This window comes from Mesoplodon mirus, assembly GCF_964341445.2.
Source record: "Mesoplodon mirus genome assembly, chromosome: 6".
Lineage (NCBI taxonomy): Eukaryota > Metazoa > Chordata > Mammalia > Artiodactyla > Ziphiidae > Mesoplodon > Mesoplodon mirus.
Window position 1 is genome coordinate 52,976,805 of NC_138982.1, and position 23,941 is coordinate 53,000,745.

At 37.1% G+C, this 23,941-nt stretch overlaps 1 protein-coding gene across 1 annotated transcript in view; it reads left to right on the plus strand.

Annotated features, from left to right (window-relative positions):
• Positions 1–23,941, plus strand: part of TBL1XR1 (TBL1X/Y related 1) — a 181,159-nt gene that overhangs the window by 62,940 nt on the left and 94,278 nt on the right. The window contains exon 2 of the mRNA XM_082626063.1: positions 22,922–22,996. The gene's annotated coding sequence lies outside the window, so the exon portion shown is untranslated. The remainder of the gene's footprint in view (positions 1–22,921; positions 22,997–23,941) is intronic.

Below are 23,941 nucleotides of genomic sequence, written 5' to 3' on the forward strand. Positions count from 1 at the left end.
TAATAGCAGCTGTTTGTGGAGTAACTGTTATGAATAATTGTTTGAACGTAAGCAAATTACTTAACATCTTAGGACCATTTGTAAAATGTGGCAAATATATTCCTGCCTTTTCAAGTTGTTTTGGGGAGTAAATGAGATAACACATGAAAGTAAAAAGGTGTTACATTGTGTGATACTGATTTAAATGTAGTAGGTTTGGAAAAGAGGGAAATTAATATGAGTTAGAGCTGTCAAAAAGAAACTTGAATAGAGAAGATTGCACTTGAACTATGATCTGAAGGATGGGTTGACTTTGGATAAAATATCATGGAGAATCCATTGGAAATTTTTAAAGGTAAAGCAATATGGTCAGATTAGTGTGGGAAATAAGATTAGAGAGATGAGACTGCAAGAACAGATAAACCTTGATTTTTAAAAAAATTTAATTTATTTTCAGCTGTGTTGGGTCATCGTTGCCGTGTGTGGGTTTTCTCTGGTTGTGTTGAGCAGGGGCTCCTCTGTTGCGGTGTGCAGGCTTCTCATTGTGGTGGCTTCTCTTGTTGCGGAGCACAGGCTCTAGGCACACGGGCTTCAGTGGTTACAGCATGTGGGCTCAGTAGTTGTGGCTCGCCGGCTCTAGAGTGCAGCCTCAGTAGTCGTGGGGCACGGGCTTAGTTGCTCCGCGGCATGTGGGATCTTCCCGGACCAGGGCTCGAACCCGTGTCCCCTGCGTTGGCGGGCAGATTCTTAACCACTGCGCCACCAGGTAAGTCCAAACATTGAATTTTGAGTATGAAGATCTGGATTATATTCCAGCCTTTGTCATTGGCTAGTTGTTTGAATTGGGGTAAATTACTTAAGCTCTCTGGACTGTATTTTCCAGTCCTATAACATGAATTGTAAATTGCCAGAGTTCTGCAGAGAGGAGAAACATCCCTGGTAGGTTGGAGTATTAAGGAAAGATTTTCAGCAGGAAGGAATTGAGCTTAGTCTCAGAAAATGGTTAGGCTCTGGATAGAATGAGAAGGAAAGGGAAAACCATTAGAATAAACATACTAAAGAAGGCACCGTTGAAATTAAACCTACTCTATCACAGGTTAAGAAAGGATGCATGTTGGACAGTAGTGAGAAACTAAGGTTCAATTCTAGGCTCTTATAAGTGGGATCTTTATAATTATGTGTAGCATTTAGAGTTGTGGAGTAGGAAAATGGCCCTGTCAGTTATTTGAATAAAGTTTGGTGAGACACGTATTGCAATATAACTAGATATAACTATAACTTTATGCAGCATTTTGGAATGATGGTTTGTGGATAGTTTGATGAGGGAGCCTGAGGGCTTTTTGTTGGAGAGGAGGATACCTCAACTCTCTTCTTCCAGAAATTTGGTGTTAGAGATACCAAGATTTAGAGGAAGGAAAGGGCAACGACAGCACTGCAAATAAAATGACCTTGAAGAAAATGCAGGACATTGAAATATAGGCCTAAGTAGTTTTTGGAGTGTTTCTGCATATCAGTTGATTTTGGAGCTTCTGTTGATGTTTCAGGAACAATGAATGGTTTTCGAAGTATAGCCGATTAACAATGTTGTGATAGTTTCAGGTGCACAGCAAAGGTTTTCGTCCATACATATACATGTATCCATTCTCCCGCAAACTCCCCTCTCATCCAGGCTGCCACATAACATTGAGCAGCGCTCCCTGTGTTATACAGTAGGTCCTTGTTGGTTATCTGTTTTAAATACAGCAGTGTGGACGTGTGGATCCCAGTCCCGGTATATTATGGTGTACTCATTTTGTGTGTATGTTCTCTTCTACTAGAATATAAACTGCAGGGAGTTTTCTTTACTGCTCTGTACTTATCATTTGAAATGATGCCTGGCATATAGTAGGCACTCAATACATAGTAATCAAATGAATGAAGAAATATGGTATTTCACAGCATAATGTGTAATTAATCCTAATAATAATTATGAATTAAGCCCCAAAAATGAGAATTCACAAAAGGATTCTTTTAAAGTTTCCCTAAAGTCTTTCTACTTACTCCCTTTTTTGTTCCCTCTTTGTTTATGGGCTTTGCTTTGGTCAGTGAAAGGGGAATATGACAGGTCACATTTTAATTTCATCTAGGAATCCAGTCATGCCTTTGGATAAAAATATGTTGGCCAGATTTTTAGCCTTAATTGGAAAGGACACGTAACATCCTTTAATAGAATAAAGCCAGCAATTTAAAAGTTTATATTTATACTAGTGATCATCTAAAATTTAAAACACATTTGGTAAAACTCCATACTTAAAAGTTTTTTACCCAAAAATTATATTAAATCTCATTAAATTACCAAATTACCAGTGATCGGGGTGTGCGAAAGGCAAGAGTAGTTAAATGTTTGTTATTTGCATAAAGGAAGTTTTATTTCCTGTCTTTGGATGACCTAGAAAATCGGAAATTTCAGTGCTTTTTAAAAAAAAAAAATACCGTGGAAGTAATGAATGCATGTAATAAAATAAAAAATAAAAGGGGGAGAGGACTTCTTTATTAGCGCTATCCTCAGGAGACAACGATGTTAAGAACTTTTGGTTCTTTTGCTGGTTGCCATTATTCATTCATTCATTCATTTTTTTTTTGCGGTACGTGGACCTCTCACTGTTGTGGCCTCTCCCGCTGCGGAGCACAGGCTCCGGACGCGCAGGCTCAGCGGCCATGGCTCACGGGCCCAGCCGCTCCGCGGCATGTGGGATCTTCCCGGACCGGGGCACGAGCCCGTGTCCCCTGCATCGGCAGGCGGACTGCGCCACCAGGGAAGCCCCTATACATTTATTTTTGTTTTTCTTGATCTGTGAGCTTTATATGCAATTTATTGTCTTCAACTTTTAAATGAAATGTCCTTGATAACGTTGTAGTGAAATGTGTTCTTTGAATAATGCCTTGGGGAGAGAAAGTTGTTGTAGACTGACATAAAGAAAACATGAGAATGTACAATAATAAGAGGTTTATCAGGCAGGAGAAATATTGGGAACTGTCGAGGAAAAGCATTACTGTGGTTTTCTTTCCTCACACACACAATACTTCTGACACTGCTGATCACCAAACGTGATCACCACACCAGTTCTCTGCAACACCAGCTGAGTGTCCTACAATTCATTTTAGTTCTGACACTGTGTACCTGGAGTTAGCATCATCTCACAAGTTAAGGGGTCAGTCCCACAGACTGCCCCCATTTCAGACGCCAGACACAAGTCCTAGGTTGTTGCTTCTGACGAACTGGCTATAAATTGGGGTTCCCATGACCCCCTTCCTGGGTTTGATAATTTGCTAGAATGGCTCATAGAATTTAGGAAACCACTTATTGACGTTTACCGGTGTATTATAAAAGGATTTGACAGAGGATACAGATGAACATCCAGATGGAAGAGATGCATAGGGCAAGGTATGGGGGAAGAGGTGAAGAGCTTCCATGCCCTCTACAGGTGCACCACCTTCCTAGTACCTTCATGCATTCAGCAGTCCAGTAGCTCTCTGAATCCCATCCTTTTGAGGATTTTATGGGGGCTTCATCATGCAGGCATGGTCAGTCCTTAACTCAGTCACCAGTCTCTCTCCCCTTGCTGGAGGATGACAGGGTGGAGTGGAAAGTTCCAAGCTTCTAATCATGGCTTGGTCTTTTTCCTGACCAGCCCCATCTTGAAGTTATCTGGGAGCTCACCAAGAGTCTCCTCATTAGAACAAAAGACATTCCTATCACCCAGCAAATTCCCAGGAATTTAGGACCTCTGTCAAACCAAGATCTAACATCAAATATTAGAACAAAAGACATTCCCAGTGCTCTTACCATTAGGAAATTACAAGGATTTTAGGAGTTCTGTGCCAGGAACTGAGGGCAGATATATGTATGTATTTTTTTCTATTATTTCGCAGTATCAAATGGATCAAATTAGCTGTAAGGTCATTCTAGATATACTTTGAACGAAAGTCTGGTGTTTCTCTGTGTTCTCTTTGTATACTTAATGCCAGTCTAAGAATACGTATCTGGGTGTAATTGGACTTCAGGGAGATGCAGTGTCTGCCAAGTCATTCTTTATGCACAGAATTCCTTGGGGACTTGGAGTTTGAAGCAGTTCTAGAAGTTTACTTTTGCATGTGTAGTATGGTTATAACTAGCCTGTTCTTTCACCCTTTACAATGTAAAGTCCATGGTGCTTAAATAGGCTCTGAATAAATGAATGAATGTTGAAGGACATTGAGAGTTTGAAGAGATAAGTGATTTTGAAAGAATAGATGTTTTATATTGGCTTGGAATGGAAAACGTTTCTTAGAATGTGGCTTAATGGTAGTCATGGCCTGAGTATTCAGCATGTGCTGAGTTTCTGACCAAGAACAATGGATAAAGTAAGTGAGGAAATGAAAAAAAAAAGTCAAAATTTATATACCTTTAAGAGATGTATAAAAGGCCATTGGTCCTAGACGACTTATTTTTTTTTAAATTTATTTTATTGAAGTATAGTTGATTACAATGTTCTGTTTATTTCTGCTATATAGCAAAGTAGACTTTGTTTACTACCTTGCATGGTCTAAAAAAGCAAATTGATGGGGTCATAATGTTCAGTGGTTCTTGGATGACATTCATCTTATACTAGCGAACCCATTCTGCTCTTCAGTTCTGCTTTTCTGTCCTTTGAACAAAATAACCAGCTTTGCTCTATATATCTCCCAATCATTGACATGGAAATCAAGCAGAATTTATTAAAGCTCCAAGTGGGATTTGCTGACTTCTTTCAATTTAGAAAATTAGTCTCTTACTAGTGGCGTTCGAAGTTAGAGTGAATCATACTGTTAACATCATTATTACTATACTAGAGAAGATGCATATAAATGGAATTTATAGAGCGCATTAAATTGGCCAGGGTAGCAGACATCAGGAAAACTGAGAGCTTACACTGCCTGTAGGGAACTTCCTGGAATGGGAAACTACAAGTTATTTCCTATTCATGTTTGTAAATTATTATTGATGTTATATCTAGAAAGAAAGTTTAGACTTCACAGATATTCAGTAATCTATATGACATTCAAAAACAAAATAAAGGTACTATTTTAAAATACTGTTTAATTATGGAGAAGGCTTAATGGAAGCCTTATTAAACTTACCCATTATTTGCTATCACTGAAAGTTGTAATTACCTGGAATTAAGTGTTGCTGTTTTAGGTAGTAGCCTCATTGCTTCTCAGCTACTGTTTGGAAGCCAGGGAGCAGGAATAAAAATGTTAGACGGATATTTCTTTAAAATGTGGACATTTGATTAATCCAATACCCACTGTAGATAATTGATAGTGATGTTAATTAAAAATGGGTATTGTTTCTTAGGGGCCAAAATCTTGACCACCCCTGCTTCATTGTTTGATAATCCTCTTTTTTTCTCTCATTTTATATCCAATATTTAATCCAGAAGTGATACCCCATTTTCAGAATGCCAATAGCAGTCTGTTTAAAAAAAAAAAGTTCCATTTTTGTTTTTATAAAATAAACTGTGCATAGCATTCATGAAAGCACGAAGTTTTCTGCATAATTAGGTTGAGTGTATTGATTGATAGTTTATTCCAGCAAATATCTTCTATTAAAGGACAGCTCAGTGTGTTTCATCACACACAAAATCTAGTCAAGTAACAGTGCTGTCATTAATTAAGTGCTTTTTATATCTCAGGTACTATTACATGCCTGATACGCATTCTCTTTTTTAGTTCTCATAACGACACCCCTATGTAGTTTTACAGGTGAGAAGACAGATTTAGAGAGGTTGAATAACCAGCCTAATGTATCATACTCAGTAAGTGGTAGAGTCACAGTGTTTTTGCAGTTCTATTCTAGTTCTGTGGGTAGTTTCTTTTGTCTTAAATCCAAGAATTTGGTGAAGAATGGGTGAAGCTGTGAAATAGAAGACAGTGTGAATATTTATTGAACGAATGCACTAATGTAATTGAGTAATGGTAAAGAACTAGACATTTGTTTTTTATAATCGTGTATTGTAAAGAAATGGCTTGGCATGGGGTTATTAAATAATACATCTGGGAAGGAGTAGGGAATTTGGTGTGGTTAGAAGAGAGCAAGGACATAAAATATTCAAATCACTCTGAGAGGGGAAAGCAAGAAATAAAAATGATAGGTATGAGATACGGATATAATTTCATAGTGGCCACGAATAAACCTAGAAGTTCTGAAAATGCCTAGACAGCTTCATTATAGTAAACACGTAAAGAACATCCATATTCTTTCAGATTTTATTTCCTCCAATGTTAGAATGCCAGTAGAGCAAATTTGTCTACCTTCCTTGTCTCTCTTTCCAGGATCTTGGGGTTAGAAACTGATGATGAAAGGAGTCCCTGCCTATTCTGTCCAGTTTTTGTCTGTAGAACAATGAAGGGAAAAATAGCAAACCTTAGACCTTTGTCAGCGATTCATTCACTTTAAGCTGTTGATAATTCCTTCTTTTTATGCAGTTGTCTTTTGCCCTCCCAGTTCCTCTAATCTGGCCTAAAGTGATCAACGGGATCAAAATCAAACCGTGAACCCTAAAAAGAACAAAACTAGGAAATTCCTTTTAAGAGTAGCCATTATATTTTAAAATTTGCATCTGCATTTGTAGCAGAGTGGCACTGCATTGAAAGGGTTTTACTAAGTTGTGATAGTTATGATCATGTGTTTGAGTAATACAGTATTTTAGAGCAAAGTGTGGTTGTTAAATAAGTGGTCATAGTTCTTATTTTTTAGCCTTGGAACAAAAATTATACTTCCAGGATTCTGAATTTCACATACGGTTTTCATTAGAATAACATTTGACTTCATTCTTCCTGAAATTGATTTTGTGAGGGAGTGAAAAACAATACAGTGATGTTATTGTCATAGATTATGGTACCTATGCAGATAAGGTCTTCATTTTAATCACCAACCCCCTTTTGTGAGAGGGGTACATTTTACCATATTTGCCATGCTTTGTTCTAGGCATTTTTTCAAGATAACATACCCTATATGGAAAGGAGACAGGCATATAAAATAAGTATCCACAGTGGTGGTAGAGCTTAGGTGGGATGTAGGTGATCGAAAATTTAGCTAGAGGATACAGCATGTCCAAAGTCATGAGGGTGTGGGAGGTTTGGGGAACTGAAAGCATATTTGTGAAGTAACACCCTAGAGATAGAAAGTAATGGTGTTTGCTGATTGGTTAAGCTGTAGGAGACGAAGGAGGAGGAGGAGCCATATTTCTACCTTGAGTGACTGGAGGATGGAGCCATACACAGAGGTAGAGAATATAAGAAGAGGAACGAGTTTGGGGTGGGAGATGAATTAAGTTTATATATAGTAAGTTTGAAATGCTTTGGGGACATCTAGGGAAAGAGTGATGTCCAGTTGGTTTCAAGTAACTGAAAGTACTATTTTAAACAAATTTTTAAAAAATAGAGAGGCAAGAAGTTGCTATTTTTTTATCCCATTGTCCTTAGTGGAAGGAATTTCATCAGGCTCATTGCCTCAGTTGAAAAATGGCTACTGCTTCAGGAGGCATTCTGTTAAATAATAAAGCAGAAGGAAGTGCTGCATCTGTTGTTTATTTTCAGGAAAGCAAACGCTTCCCTAGCCTCTTCCCTTGCCTTGATGGCTGCCCTCCCCAACCCCTGTTTTTTAACTTTTAAATACACATAGCATTTCAAGAACTAGTTAGTTGTATGAAATACTCTAGGTCAAAAGTATTTGGAAGCTGGGTAGGTGTGGGTGGCAAAAAAGTTGTATTTATTGGTGGGTGGACTTACACTGTCCCATGGTGGGGGTACCTGAGGTCCATACTGTACTTGACTCCATCCTACCTGCAGCAATAAGAATTTGGATATAGATCTCTTCCTCCTAAGTAAAGTGATACTTTCATTACAAATTATTTGTCGTGTTGGAGTAAGAAAACTCTTTTTGGAAACAAAGGTTTTGAAAATGGACTCCGGACACCTAGAGGAGGAGAGTGATAAGAGTTTATTAACCCCTCATCTGATGTCCCTTATTCTTCCGTTTATTAGTGTCGCGATCTTGGTCTAATAACTTCTTTGAGCCCCAGTTAGCTTGTTTCTGAAACAGAGATAGTAATACCTGCTGTACAAGTTGGTTATGAGATTTAAATGATACTGAGTGCATAAGCAATGCAGAGTTAAGTATTCATTTTGTTACTTCTGGTAAGAAATATTGAACCTCTGGGCCTCAATTTCTTTATAAACTAGACTGCTTTACTTTCTTTAACCTTCATATCATCAAAACAAATGCTCTATGCTATTTATAAGGTACTTTTAATTTTTTTGGCTGCACCATGAAGCTTATGGGATCTTAGTTTCCTGTCCTGGCCTGTGGTAGTGAAAGCGCCGAGTCCTAACTACTTGTCCTCCAGGGAATTCCCTATTCCCTGGGAATTTGGTTAGTTTGGTTAGTTTGGTTTTATGTCTGTGTTGCCTTTATTTTTCAGAAATCAGAGAGCCTGTTTTTTTGTGAGCCTAGTTCTTACTTTTTAAAAGACATCAAAGGATTTCACAGTTCAACCCAGTCACTGCTTATATAGGAGCTGAATTAGTCCCATAGAAGCTTTAAGTTACAGGTCCAAGACCACTGACATCCTAGAGGCAGAGTAGGGATAAGGACCCAGGTGTGTTGTGAGGAAAGGGTTCACCGAACCTTTCTGTTTCTGTGGATAAATGACCTTGGTTTAATTTTTAGCTGTGTTTCATGTGACACGTAAAGGTGGAATGTCAGCAATATTACCAGCCAATGTGGAGCATGGCAAAATGGTCCCTGACTTGTGAGTTGCATCTGGAGTGGGAGTGGATACCTGGTAGGAGGACGTGGTACATTCTTCTAACTGAGCATATCCCTTGATGGGTTGGGTCCCCTGGAAGCTATACCCATGAGACTCTTAAAAGATGGTATTGGTTCCTCTGTGGAGCTTAAGGTTTCCAAGCCAGGGTGGCTTCCACACCCCTCTATGAATTCTTGCACCCTTTTACCTGAGCAGTCATGTGGCGGTGGTAGGAGGGAGAAGTGCAAAGACAGCAGCTCCTGGATTGCATGTTCTGCTGTCTGATACCCTCATAGGCTTTCCTGTCCTACAGCCTTCTGAGTGAACAGGTTACAGCTGTGGCCGGCTTAGGTCTTGTGAATTCCTCTAGTCGGAATCATCAGGGTAGTTCTTTTCATCTGATTGTTTACCCTTGACTTGAGATCAAGAGGCCGTGAACAATCACAACAGATTTTCATCCTCTTTGATTTTCCTCAAAATATTCTTTAAACAATTTCTGGCTTATTTCCCTTCTTACCAGGAAGAGGTAAGATCTTGTTGGCACTCCACAAATCTTACCAGCACTACCACCCCCGTCACTGGAATCTAGAATTACATTTTCGGTATGATAGTGGGTACAAGCTATAGAGATACTCTTATTTTTTCCAGGATTTTACAGTTGAAATTATTGTTGTTCTACTAAAGAATATGGAACACAGTGGGAGGAGGGTGAACAAGACCAGAGACCCTTAAGCATTTGAGGACACCTTGGTTTACATCCACAGTTGTGTTTAGTTCTTTTTCTCTAGTTAAGTATTTTAAGGTGATGATGGGTAGGTAAGTGTATGAAGTACTAGGCACAATATAAGCATTTGGTGGATATTAAAAAATTGAGTCTTTTTTCTAAACTGTAGTAGGACTTAAGTGACCAGGCATTCCGTTTCAGTGACATTTTTCTGTTTTTCAGTATCCCGTGCCTTGAAAAAGTTTGAAGCTCTTTGATGTTAACTTTGTAAGAATGCTTGTATGAAAAATAATTTGACTGAACAGACTCTGGGCAACAGTTAAGGAAGGTTCTCTTATTTAACGTATCTTTCCTTTTGCATTTGATAACTTTTATGATGGCCTCCATAATATTATAATGCTAAATATTTAAATAAACCTGTCACTTATAATGCCTAATATCTATCCTAGGAATTATAGCTTCATAATACATAGTAGATGTAGGTAAGAACAGACATTTCAGAGAAAAAATTAGAGTAATTGAAATATAAATGACCTATTTTGTGAATATGGAGGTTCTGTTTCCAGCACTAAGCTGACAGCATCAAGATAAGGCACATCTTTTTTTTTTTTTTTTTTTTTGCGGTAGGCGGGCCTCTCACTGTTGTGGCCTCTCCCGTTGCGGAGCACAGGCTCCGGACGCGCAGGCCCAGCGGCCATGGCTCACGGGTCCAGCCGCTCCGCAGCGGCATATGGGATCCTCCCAGACCGGGGCACGAACCCGTATCCCCTGCATCGGCAGGTGGACTCTCAACCACTGCGCCACCAGGGAGGCCCAAGATAAGGCACATCTTCATGCTTGATTGCCTGAATACAAAACATAGAACGTACAATAGCTTCCTGAGGATCTTGCCACCTCTCTATTGAAATACACACCATTTCTGACCATCCTACTGCTACTGCAGTATGGGCACCAGCTCCTCCTTCCCCCAGAAGACTCCTAATTCTCTTCACCCTATTTGTACTTTTTCATTTTTTAAAAAATGTGTTTTCTGTTTTTTTGTTGTTTGCTTTTTGTTTTTTTATTTATTTTATATATTTTTAAATTTTTTTTTGCTGCGCCATGGCATGCGGGATCTTAGTTCCCCAACCAGGGATGGAACCCGTGCCCCCTGCAGTGGGAGCGTAGAGTCCTAACCTCTGGACCACCAGGGAATTCCCTTTTTCATTTTTCATAGCATTTATCACCTTTTACGTAACAATTTTAAATTCTGCTGGAATTTGAACTTTGTGAGGGCAAGGATCTTTACTGATGTATTATAGTAATTTTGTTCCATTGTTAATATTATGGATATCTAGTAGAGATGTTAATATTAATGTCAACAATATCTGGTAGAGATGTTAATAAAACTTTTCTTCCCCTTCTTTCTCCCCTCCCCCTCCCTTTTCCATTCTCTCCACAGTTCTGTTGTCTATTGCAGGATACATCTTAGAGTCAGCTTAAAAAAACAAACAAACAAAAAAAAACCCCCAAAACCTACTGTTTAACTTGGTTTAGAGATAAACATGGGTTTTAAATTACATTGCATCCTGGTCTCCTGAAGGAGACTCTGGCTTTCTTCTCAGTTTGCCTTTTCTTGAGTAACTGATGCATCTCTAATGGAGAGAGTTCATTTATAGCATGCGGATCCTTTGTTGTTGAGGGAACTTTTAGTTGCTTTGATATTAGAGAAGTGGGAGTAGATAAGAAAATTGACATTTTGTTTTAAATATAATTCTGTCTATAGATAATTGTATGAACTTGTTTCTAAAAAAAAAATTACAAATACACAATTTACTTGTTTCTTTCCCTGATTTATCTGTGAATTATATTATGATTTAGGAGCGTTAGAAAATGTGAAAACATCTTTTGCAGTAACAGTTTAGTTCACATTATAGAAGTGATTTTTGGTGTCCACTTATCACTAACCATGTCAAAAAAGTAAAATACAAGATCATTTTCTCTTAATTAAAAATATGCAAAATAATAATTCTTACTCAGTACTTGGTGAACATTAGCTAGTATTGGCAAAACTTATGGCCAACATTTTTTCTTGCTTCCATTTGCTCTGGCGAAGAGAGTTCATTTCCAGGACCACTTTGATATTTCTATGCCTTCATTGTTCTCTTTGTTGTTGTTGTTTTTTTAAAAAAAATATTTCCCATTGCTATTTTTATCTCATGGTAAGTCATAAAAGTCATAAAGTTTTTTTATTTAGAACCTAAATTTTTAATCTTTCAGTACTATTCTTAACCCTTTTATACTCTTACACTCTACAAGCAGTTATAAGTAGCTGATATTTATTAGTATTATTTCTGTGTGAAAACATCTTTAGAGATTTGATAGGATTGGTGCTCTCTTGTTTTTAATTCATAGTTGTTGTTTTTTTTTCCTTACAAAAACCCAAACTATATGTTCATACTTGCTGTGAAGCTCTCTAGTGCTCACACAGTCTCAGCAGAGTGTAGTCTTGTAGAATAGCCTCATTCTGCAGACGAGGACACTGAGGACTTGCTCATGGTTGTAAGGGTGTGACGTGAAGGACTTGTGTTTTTAAGCAGCAAGAGTAGAAATCTTTTGTTCTTTCCATTCTGCCTCCACTGCCTTTTAAGTCTGAAGATGGCAGAGAAATACTAGAGTTATTAATACTCTTCCTTTCTGATTGAACTTCATTATTATGTATAGTGCCATATAAGATAATATGTTTGAATGCGTTGGAAAATTACCTTCCCATAGAATGGTTACATAGTTTTAGTGGAGAATGCTTGAGTAATTTATTTTTGCTTGGTCTGTTTACTTTATTTGATTAAAAAATTTTTTTTTAAATTTTGTTTAACCTAAAAGTGTTATGCTCTGTCCTCGATCAGTAGAATTTTGGATGGTCTTGGGCATTACTTGAGGGGCAAAAAGTGTTGCCTGTAGCCCTTTTTTTTGTATGTGTGTTTTGAGTAAAGTTTTTGTGTAAACAGAAATACTCATTCATTTCTATATTGCCCTTGACTGCTTTGAACTGTAATAGCAGAGTTGAGTGGTTGTGAGAGACTGTGTGGTCCGCAAAACCAAAAATATTTACTTTCTGGCCATAGTGTCAACCTCTATACCATTGCATGACAGTGACTGGAAAGTCAGGTGGCACCTTTATAGTATTCATATAGTCTCCATTAGTGCTTTATTGTAATTTGGGTGGTGGGCAGGGAGAGGAGTAGTGTTTTGCATTGAAGTAAATAAATTGAATTACCTAAGAAAGGTGGTCTTCTTTCTTTTCATGACCTCCTGGAGAGAGTGAGTGTGAGAAGTGTATATGTGTGTCCCTATTCCTGTGTTTGTGTGTCCTGAGTGGATCAGGCAGACAACACAGTGTATTTGCTGGTTTAAATGTTTCATTTTAAATTTGGTGAAATTGAAAGCAGTTTGGCAAACCAACATCAGATGAGAATTAGGCATATTTTAGGATTATGAATATGTAATTTATTTTATAATATACTCAGAATGAATTATGTTAAAAGACACCCCTGATTTCTTAAAGGAGTGTATTTCTGACTGCCATTCTGATAGAAACATGGTAGTTAAATGAGCAATTTGTTTTAACTTACTGAAGGCAAAACATTTGTTGGTACTGTCTAGATTATACCTTAAGCTATATGTAAGGAAATACTCTTAAGACACAGAAGAGTGCCTCTTCTGAATCTGAGAAGAGATAGAAATGTAACATTTTAAAATTCTGATGCTAACATCTAATTTAATGTAAATATATTTTTTCTTTTTGTGTCTAGAGTACTTCAGAATGACAGTTTCATTTCAGTAACAATCTGCTGGCATGTTCTTAATTTTTAAAAAGAGTTAAGAAGCATATTCCTTTGTATTACAAACTGAAAGTTGAAGACTTAGTTTTGAAGAGGCTCTGCTTCAGTGTGTGTTCATTGTCACTCTGTGTGGTCACACTGGTTAAGATAACTGTCATGTTCATGCACACCGCAAATCTGTTGTAATTTAAGACTTTTTATCCATCATTACTCTTTTTTGTGTGTGCATACAGTAATGCTCTTATATCAGCTCACAGAAGACAAAGCTGGACTCTACAGTCATATAGCACACAGTATAGCAGAATATGAATGGGCAGTTGGTGTCCTGCACAAAAGTTCGCAGCCAAGGGGACAAGTGGGTGCTGACATTCAGGCCACACTCCGTCAGCCAAGCCATTTCCCTGGTATTGGGACTGTGTCTTCTCAGAGGAAAGGCCTCTTTACTTATATGTATTATTTTTAAATGATTTGAATTCTGTGCAAGGCACTGTTTAGCATTTTATAAATATTAAGTTTTTCAACTCTCATAACAGTTTATTTTACAGATGAGGAAACTGAGGCACTGAGAGGTTAAGTACCTTGTCTTAGATCATCTAGCTGTAATTTCAGAGCTGTGTGATTCCACAGTTCAGGCTCTTAACTCTCTGTACTGTAATATGCCTTCTCTTTTTTTCTCATTTGTCCTGCTGGTGTCTAATTTGCACAAAGGTGCTGCAGAGGTTATTGGTGGCTCTGATAGCATACTTGAATGAGTTGGAAGGAATTGGACAGGGCACACATACAACCCCGTATCATATCCCACTGTAATAACTTCCTTGCTGAGTAATAATCCAGGTTTTGTTTAAAAATTTCCATTGATTTGTAGAACAGTTTTTCATTAGAGCGAGCAGAAAAAAAATCTTTCTATAACCTCTATCTACTACTTAGCATTTTGTGACACAAAGCTGAGTCTCATTTGGTCTTTCTTGTGTCTTTATCTAAATGTAGGTATCAGCAATGTTCCTTTTGTGCCTTGTTAAAAGATAATTCCTGTTTTGTGGTCTGTCTGGCTCTCTTTCTGTTTGAGATGTCCTCATTATTATTGTCCTTCCTTTCCTAATTCATTTTTGGGGAGAAGGATTGAGTTTATCATTTATCTTTTGTTTCTTTTGTTAATCTTAAAATCAAATTAATAAAACTTATACTCAGTGTAGTATGTTTCCCACTCTAGTTCTGAGAATGAGAGGACTCACTTTGCAATGCTAATGTTATTGAAAGAAGTGATCCCTCTGTGCTTTCTCCCTCCCACCCCCAGCCCCATAGATTAATAATTAGACTCTGACTAGTAAAACTCCCCATCCTGCCCTTTCCTGCCACGTAGTCCAGTGGTTCTCTACCCCATTGGAATCATCTGTGGGAGCTTTTAAATTCAACGGATGTGCAGATTCTACCTTAGACCAACTAAATCCAAGTGAAGGACCCACTATGTCACAGGTTAGAATCTGGAAAGGTATTTCTGTAGGACAGATAATCAAAGACCCAACATCCCTGACAAAGCTGTTCTCGTTTCTTCTGGGAATGGATTGTTCAGCAGAATTTTTGTGTTGTCTTAGCCTAATTAACTATTCAAATTTTTTGGTATCTTGAATCAATTATTCAACCCTTGGGAAGAGTAAGTAATCTAATAAGATTTGGAATTATGTCAATTTTTTCTTCTAACTTGTTAAGTGCCAAGGTACCTACCTGTGTGGTCTTAGGCAAATTTGGAATACGGAAAGTTTAGGTTTTTTTTTTTTTTCAGTCCCATTATTTCTTAAATCCTTATGCTATTTCTATTGCCTCCTTTTACCTTTTACTTGTTTCTTCCTCCCAAACTACTTAAAAAAAAAAAAAAGATTTAGCTCCTATCAGCTTTGCCTTAAGAAGAAAACAATGTCAGATCTGTCATATTTCTAAGGCATCTGAAATTATAAGTTGCACCATTAATTTAGTAACTGTTTTTTGGGGGAGAAGGAAAAAAGAAATTAGTCACAGTTACACAATGTTGATGTTCTCGCCTTTTAAAAAAGTAAATGACAATAATATATTTATTCATACATCTAAAATTTTTTTTTAAATTGGAGTATAGTTGCTTTACAATGTTGTGTTAGTTTCTGCTGTACAACAAAGTAAATCAGCTATATGTATACGTATACCCCCTCCCTCTTGAACCTCCCCCCAACCCCACCATCCTCACCCATCTAGGTCATCACAGAGCACCGAGCTGAGCTCCCTGTGCTATACAGCACGTTCCCACTAGCTATCTGTTTTACACATGGTAGTGTATATATGTCAATCCTAATCTCCCAGTTTGTCCCACCTTCCCCTTCCCCCACTGTGTCAACATGTCTGTTCTCTACATCTGCGTCTCTATTCTTGCCCTGCTAATAGGTTCATCTGTACCATTTTTCTAGATTCCACATGTATGTGTTAATATACGATATTTGTTTTTCTCTTTCTGACTTCACTCTGTATGACAGACTCTAGGTCCATCCACATCTCTACAAATGATCCAATTTCATTCCTTTTTATGGCTGCGTAATATTCCATTTCATACATTTTTATATCACCTTTCTAGCATCACAACTTAAATTTGAGTCTGAGCCTTTTCTCATATTCAAGTTCTCTACCATTGAAAGTTAGTGAACTGGAAGCCTTTGATGGGTGGTTGTTAGTGCCTAAAAATAAATTTTACTTTTAATAACACTTGAAACTGCCCAAACCAACCTTTAATTTAAAAATCTCTGTGGCTTTGTATGAGAGAGTTTATTGTTTTTATTGTGTTTAATTGCATTGCTTACTTCCTGACAGGCAAATTTTGGGGTCCTTGATAGTTTTTTGTCTTTTTCTGCACAATAGTGTTTTTTTGGTATAAATTTAATATAAAATTCAACCACATGTGATACTACCAGTGAAACTAACTCAACTGAAGTAATAATTGGATGACTAGACACCAGTGCATGTTTAAATTTTTCTTTGTGTGTGTTTGTGGCCTTGTGTATTTTTTAGTTTTAGAAAATTCGGGATCATAATATACAACTTTTTAATTCGTTTTCTCGAAATCACTTAAATAACAAAGCGAAGTGAAAATCAGAGTCAGTGACGGCAGAGTTGTGTTTGACTTGACTGTTCTGCCTCTGAGCCTGATCTCAGGGTCAGTTTTCTTAAGATAACCCTCTGTCCCAACTCCTTCCCCCTTTTCACTCACCTCATCTTTTGGCTGCCCAGAATATTATCTGTGTATATGATTCCGTGGGAAATGAGAATAGGGTGAGGAGAGTGCAGGATATAATGCTTTAGAGCTTTGATGAATGTGTAGTATGTTACTTGAGATTGCCATGTTGTAGAAGGCAACTAACAAAGTCATTCTGTGTGAAATGGATCAGTGGAATTGAGAAGATTCAGTTGAAACTTTGATTTACAAACATATTCTTTTTAAAAAAGTTCCAGTTGGAGGTAATCACCATTTATTTATTGTGCTTTGAATCTTGTGCTAAGCAATTTAATTTGAACTTTATCTGTGACTTTTCTTTTGCCCAGAAGTTCACTTAACAAACACCTTTCTAAGCAGGTTAATTATGATAGCATTGTTATGTTTTTCTCTTAATTCTTGAGATGATTTCCCCCAATTTTCCAAATTTAAAAAATTCATTTGTAACTTCTGTTCCATAGGGATACCAGGTACACATTCTTGACTTTGATACTGACCAATAGGTTCTAGATTAGATTATGTCACTACTATAAATTATAAGCAAATTTTTTTTTGTTTGTACTTTTTTCTAGGGAATGGGCTCATAATCCATTAGCTTTTTTTTTCTCTTGAATTTTATTTTATTTTATTTTTTTATACAGCAGGTTCTTATTAGGTATCTATTTTATACATATTAATGTATACCCATCAATCCCAATCTCCCAATTCATCCCACCAACACCCCCCCCACCCGCTTTTCCCCTTGGTGTCCATACGTTTGTTCTCTACATCTGTGTGTCTATTTCTGCCTTGCAAACTGGTTTGTCTGTACCATTTTTCTAGATTCCATATATGTGTTAATATACAATATTTGTTTTTCTCTTTCTGACTTAATTCAGTCTGTATGACAGTCTCTAGGTCCATCCACGTCTCTACAGGTGACCCAATTTCGTTCCTTTTTACGGCTGAGTAATATTCCATTGTATATATGTACCACATCTTCTTTATCCATTCGTCTGTCGATGGACATTTAGGTTGCTTCCATGACCTGGCTATTGTGAATAGTGCTGCAGTGAACATTGGGCTGCATGTGTCTTTTTTTTTTTTTTTTTTTTTTTTTGCTGTACGCGGGCCTCTCACTGCTGTGGCCTCTCCCGTTGCGGAGCACAGGCTCCGGACACACAGGCTCCGCGGCCATGGCTCGCGGGCCCAGCCGCTCCGCGGCATGTGGGATCTTCCGGGATCGGGGCACAAACCCGTGTCCCCTGCATCGGCAGGCGGACTCTCAACCACTGCGCCACCAGGGAAGCCCTGCATGTGTCTTTTTGAATTATGGTTTTCTCTGGGTATATGCCCAGTAGTGGGATTGATGGGTCATAGGGTGATTCTATTTTTAATTTTTTAATGAACCTCCATACCGTTCTCCATAGTGGCTGTATCAATTTACATTCCGACCAAGAGTGCAAGAGGGTTCCCTTTTCTCCACACCCTCTCCAGCATTTGTTGTTTGTAGATTTTCTGATGATGCCCATTCTAAGTGGTGTGAGGTGATACCTCACTGTAGTTTTGATTTGCGTTCGTCTAATAATTAATGATGTTGAGCATCTTTTCATGTGCCTCTTGGCCATCTGTATGTCTTCTTTGGATAAATGTCTGTTTAGGTCTTCTGCCCATTTTTGGATTGGGTTGTTTGTTTTTTTAATATTGAGCTGCATGAGCTGTTTATATATTTTGGAGATTAATCCTTTGTCCACTGATTCGTTTGCAAACATTTTCTCCCATTCTGAGGGTTGTCTTTTCATCTTGTTTATAGTTTCCTTTGCTGTGCAAAAGCTTTGAAGTTTCATTAGGTCCCATTTGTTTATTTTTGTTTTTATTTCTATTACTCTAGGAGGTGGGTCAAGAATGATCTTGCTGCGATTTACATTAAAGAGTGTTCTTCCTGTGTTTTCCTCTAAGAGTTTTATAGTGTCCAGTCTTATGTTTAGGTCTTTAATCCATTTTGAGTTTATTTTTGTGTATGGTGTTAGGGAGTGTTCTAATTTCATTCTTTTACATGTAGCTGTCCAGTTTTCCCAGCACCACTTATTGAAGAGACTGTCTTTTCTCCATTGTATATCCTTGTCCCTTTTGTCATAGATTAGTTGACCATAGGTGCATGGGGTTATCTCTGGGCTTTCTGTCTCTGGGCTTTCTGTCTTTTCCATTGATCTACATTTCTGTTTTTGTGTCAGTACCATATTGTCTTGATTACTGTAGCTTTGTAGTGTAGTCTGAAGTCAGGGCGTCTGATTCCTCCAGCTCTGCTTTTTTTCCCTCAGGATTGCTTTGGCTATTCGGGGTCTTTTGTGTCTCCATACAAATTTTAAGATTTTTTTGTTCTAATTCTGTAAAAAACGCCATTGGTAATTTGATAGGGATTTCATTGAATCTGTAGATTGCTTTGGGTAGTATAGTCATTTTCACAATATTGATTCTTCCAGTCCAATCCATTAGCTTTTAAAAGAGATCTATAAATCAAATAAATTTGCCTTTGGAGACTGCAGGGTAGGATGTTTGAAGATCAGCCAAAATATACTGTTATGCTGTTTTATAGGATTTTTGCATCTTAAAAAAATCCTAATTATGTATAGGTGGTAGATTTAAGATGATGTCTGCTGAGATAGCAGTGTCAGTTTCTTTACTGAAAGATTAATACTTCATTTATTTTAGGTAAAATGTTCTGAAATACAGATTCTAAAAGCAAAGCTTTTTGTTTGGAGACAGAACCAAAGCCTACAAACATCTGTTTCATCACAAGAAGTAAAGCACATGGGTTTAGTTTATGTAGTACACCAAGTAGTTGGTCGCTGTACACATTTTATAATGTGACTTATCATAGAGTTTTTTTTTTAATGGCAAAAGATCAACCTTTATTGGCCACTTTCTGGAAGTGATACTAAAATTATTGGTATAGCCAGGCTCTCCTAAGTATTTTAAAAAAACAAAACAAGATTCACTGTTGAGTTCCTCCTTATCATTGTGATTTATTTGTGTTGTAGTTCAGTATCTACTGTGTTTTATTCTCGAGTATGTATGTACCTATTCCCACACATTTAGATACTATATCATTTTATCAACAAATGCATCTCAAGAACTGTGTATGCTTAGGGCACTATTCTTCTGTGGTGAGACAGATTAGATGAGCAGATTAGCCCCTGGCCTGGGGAGGTCTGAAAGGGGAGGCATGGTGAGAGAATAAGGCATTGCAGAGCTGTGGTAAGAGAGACTGGTATTTCTCTCTCAGTGGGTAAGTAATCAAGGGAGGAAGCTGATTTGGGCTGAACCTTGAAAGAGGAGGTGGACTGGGTTTGTGGGTGGAGCCACAGTAGAAGGACATTTCTGGCAGAGGAATGAGCAGTGTCATGGCAGCCTAAGAGTGCAGAGAACAGAGAGGGTGATATGCTGCAGCAAGCGTACAGGAAGTTGAGCAAGTGAGATTATAAAGGCATTTGTTAAGGATACACATGGTTTTGGTATTTGGACAATTTGATTCACTTTAGTACAAATAGCTTTAATATATATTCTATTGGATTATCTTAAATCACTTTAGATTTTTATAATTCCTTTGTAGAATATATAATTTTATCTTTTAAAATTCAGATACTCATTTTATAAAGCTGAAGAATTGTGGTGTATGCTTTAGAAATGCACTGCACAATGGCCAGGGCATAGGTAAATGGGTCGACTAGGAAAACATTAATACAGGAACCGAAATACAGCCCTGCATACATTTTTTAAAGTTTCCTGGGAATTCCCTGGCGGTCCAGTGGTTAGGACTCCACGTTTCCACTGCAGGGGGGGCATGGCTTCGATCCTTGGTTGGGGAACTAAGATCTGCAAGCCACATGGTGTGGCTGGGGGGAAAAATTCTCAGTTTTTCAGATTTTATTGTATGTGCAAATGGGCAGACCTGTTGATACACCATTTTCCACAGATTTATTCACCCTTCAGATCCTAGAATCAGATATTTAACCCCTTCAATATTTATTAAATCACCTTTGTGGCCTTTTCCCATAAGGAGCTGTAGTCTAATAGGAAAAGCTGAATGAGTGAATGAATGAATGAGGAAAAGAAGGGAAGAGAAAATAAGTTTAGAGAAAACTGAGATTAGAGACCTCTGTGAGAGTGATGAGAGAAGAACTCACCACAAAAAAGTAAGAGGAGAGAACCAGGGAGAGGAGGTAAAAGAAAGACTAGCAGCTGGAATGATCTGATTTAGTATTTCCCTAAGGTACATGTGTGTAAGTTTGTGTGTGTTGTGTGTGTACACACAACAATAGTAGTGAAAACAAATACCCATTGAGATACAGTGCGCAGCTACTCCATATACGTTCATTTGAGATTTTAAAAATTAAATATAATTAGTATTTAATATTGCGGTTAATTTGCACCTTCATTTGGCTGTGATGTCAGAGAGTCATGTATAACACGTGGTACACAACGGTATTCAAAAGAGTTGGGGGTTCCGCAGGGCAACAGTGGCATTCCCATTCATTCATTCCATTTCTGGGAATTGCCATGCATATGAGCTTATTAATGTATGTTTGCTTGTGTTTGATGATACAGATTTGTGGATTATATTATCCAGTTTTACCCAAACCCCACAAAACAGACTAATAATGTAAAGATTCCTGCAAAGAAGCTGAATATAAGAAACATGAATAAGAACAGAAAACAAGAAAATGGTAGAGCTGATACTTAAACTATTAGAATAAGCTTTTCATCTGCCATGATCTAATTATTTTAGAAGATGGCTGAAAAAATTGGAGATTCTCAAGAAAGGTATTTGACAGACAGGCATACGTTCACTATTAGTACTGATGAACCTTACTCTAAGACTAAATTGTGTCTTGTGATAGTAGTTAATAATGATATAAAACCATCATGATTAAGAAGACATTTAAAAGTTAAGGACCTAGAATGTTATAAACAAGATTGTATCACTGTAAATATGTAAATAATTTATCTTTATTTTTTACTTCGGTTTTGTGTGTTTTAAAATGTATGAAATTCAGTAGCATATGTTAATTATTTATAAATAATTTGAATGTATGCCAAACTACATAGCTTAGAGCTCAAAAATTCATGAAGAGTTTATAGTAAAATAATGGATGTTCATAACAAATGACCCTGAGTTAGACAGAGCCTAGCAGTAATCTAGTTTTTATTTGAACTCAATCATGATGTCTATAGGACGTTTCCCCAATAGGTGCTAGAAAATATCTACTAACTAGCTCACAAATGTTGTGTGCCAGAAAGCCTTGGGGCTCACTTACCTGTCTTGAATCCCAAAAGGCTGGTGGAATATCGTATGTTTATAGCTGTCTATAATTCCAGTTATAAGTGTGTGGCGTGTTTAATAAATATTATTTTAATTCCTAAGAATTAAAATTGGAATTATTTTAATTCCTGTTACTTTAATTTCTACAGCTCAACTATCTGAAAGTTACATAGAAGCACTGAAGTTATTTAGTGTGGCCTTGGAGTTGGTAATGAGCACAAATGAGGGTTCCAGTCAATTAAAGATAAAATCAGAGAGGAGCAAATTTCAAGGGATTAAATTCTTTCTGTATTTATTCAGTGTATTTGCTTAGTTATCTTTTTAGTGTTACTGACTTAATTCACCTTTTTGGTGTACGAAGAAGAGCTCTTGCATTTCTTTGTTTGGCATCAGCCTGTACTCCTGCAGAAAAGTGCACTCTGCGCTTGCACACGGCGGGAGCTGCCCTGGTCAGTGTTCCACCTGAGAGTCGCCACTCTGACAGCGTTGTGAAAAACCACTTGTATATTTGCAAAAAAGGTTCTTGGAAAATAATGTGCTGTGGCTCAGCAATTGAGAAGACTGGGTAAACTCCGTAGAATATAAATTCTGAAGAGATAAGGTTTAATAAGTTTTGATTGAAATTGTTTCAAAACCAATTAGGTATTTCTCTTTATTGTATTAAACAGTATATAGCATATACGTTTATACCATTCTTTACAGCTCCTGATGATAGATTATGAACCTGCTATACTGGGCCCTATTGCAGTAGTATTTGCATGAGTTGAGTTGAATGGGAGTGAGTGCCTCCTTTATGCAAATTCATCTCTTGAGTCTCATTCTGTTCATTGTGTCAACCTTTTAGGAATGTTGTAAAGATTCAGTGCCTGCCACGTACTACACGCTCAAAAGTTGCTGCTGTTTATGACAGCAGTTGTTTAGGAGGAGAAAGATACTCACTGGTTGGGACCTTAAAGACGTAAATACTATTTCATACATGTAAAAGTTGGTATGGGAAATCTTTTAAACTGGATTTGTTTTAAGACACACTGAATATTTTACTTTCCTTTTTCTTAGCATCAGCAACAGCAATTTGTGATTGGCAGTACCAGACATTCAGTTGTACATCCCCACATCAATGCACTGCCAATGGTAAGAATTCCTCCTACTCTTTTTGTCAGAGCTTGTTTTAATTTGTTTTTATTATTCTCTTATTTTTAAGAATCTGTTAAGAATTTTGGAAGTTTTTCACAATTTGACAAAATACATGTGTTCTCAAACTGAAGAAATGTTTTTGAAAATACGTAAGTTTTAAGGTACCTCAAATAATGTTTGATTATTTGTTTTTTTTTTAAAAAAGGCAAAACCTCTAATTTGAAGATTTCTATTATCTTGGCTATGGTTATCAGAATGAAGTGTTACTATACAGTTAAGATCTTATATTTTAACATGTGGACTATATTTTGTGAATAAAATTTTCTCATTAAACTTAAGTTAGAGTGACAGTAATGGCTCTTGTGTTTTTGTCCATCATCTTACTAAAATAATCATATTGGATTTCTCCTAATATTTATAGTTAATGGGCAGTTAAATGGCTAAAATTCTACCTGTCTTTAGTTAGTGGATAATTTTCAGGAGAACCATTCTTATTTATTTAACAAGGTCATTTAGAATCCTTTCTCTGTGGAATGAAAATGTCCACCATGTTATATAGCAGCAAGACCACTGGACTCTGTGGGAATTGGGAGTTGCTTTCTGCTGCATATGTCTTGGATGACTTTTGGCAAGTACTCCTGTAAAATTTGGTGATAAAATTGGACTAAATTTCTGATGTTTATTCTAGCTATAGGCTAAGTGATCTCATCACTGTTCATTAGAATTCAGAATGGTTTTTTACCTTACAAAAAATAATTCCTTATATAGATGGTATGGCCCTGTATTTGGGGCATCGATAAATAGCAGGAGAATGAATTTTAATTTTTTTTGTTTTTTTTAAAGAATTAATTGCTTAACAACTGTTTTCTATAGTGCATTATCAAAACTTTTAATTATTTTTACTTAAATTTTTATTTTAAATATTAAATCAGGGAGCTATAG